General features: G+C 35.2%; 1 non-coding gene across 1 annotated transcript; it reads left to right on the forward strand.

Annotated features, from left to right (window-relative positions):
* The first annotated feature begins 506 nt into the window (after window positions 1-506).
* On the forward strand, window positions 507-613 carry LOC128289865 (small nucleolar RNA R71). Its single transcript, XR_008279507.1, has one exon. It is a non-coding gene; the product is annotated as a small nucleolar RNA R71 (small nucleolar RNA).
* Window positions 614-840: the final 227 nt, after the last annotated feature.

An 840-nucleotide genomic window follows, 5' to 3' on the forward strand; every position in this document is an offset into this window, starting at 1 on the left:
TTAATTCAATCGTTTTCCAAAAGTAATCCCTCAATTCTACTTTTTGCAAATTCTTAGTTTAGATAATTAGTTAGTTAAAACAAAACCCCCTTATTCTTAGGCTAGATAATAAAAAGACAGTCATTACTAGTACTTTTAGTTCCTTTGGGTTTGACAATCCGGTCTTGCTAAAACTATACTACTGTTCGATAGGTACACTTGCCTACATCATGATAATAGTTAGTTTCAAGAACGATTCTTTATAAATATTTAAAACCTGTCACACGAAAATCGCGATCACCCATTCTGTCTCTAACTTGTATGACTAAACAAAAAATGTGCCTCCTCCTCACTGACCCTATGCTCAAGTCCCAAAACTTTTAGGCCGAAAATTCGGGGCGTTACACATTTTGTAAGCTTTATTGTAAGACTTAGAAAGAAGAGCTCCATTTGCAGAAACATCTACCACTATGCTTGTATGTGCATTGAGACCATTGTAAAAAGTATTCAATTGAATGCAATGTGGAATCCCATGGTGAGGGCACTTTCACAATAACTCCTTAAATTACTCCAATGTCTCATACAGTGATTCGTCATCAATTTATTGGAATGCAGTGATCTCATTTCGAAGCTTGGCATTTTTACTGGGAGGAAAATATTTCATCAAGAATCGTTCAGCTAATTCTTGACATGTAGATATGGAGTCAAACTGTAAAGAATTCAACAATGCACGTGCTCTATCTCTTGACGAGTATGAGAATAACTTTAATCTCAAAGTATCTTCGATCACTCTGGCCAATTTGAAGGAGTCATTTACTTCCATGAATAAGCGAAGATAAAAACATGGATCTTTAGTAGGTA

This window comes from Gossypium arboreum, chromosome 2 (assembly GCF_025698485.1).
Source record: "Gossypium arboreum isolate Shixiya-1 chromosome 2, ASM2569848v2, whole genome shotgun sequence".
NCBI classification, from domain to species: Eukaryota; Viridiplantae; Streptophyta; class Magnoliopsida; order Malvales; family Malvaceae; genus Gossypium; species Gossypium arboreum.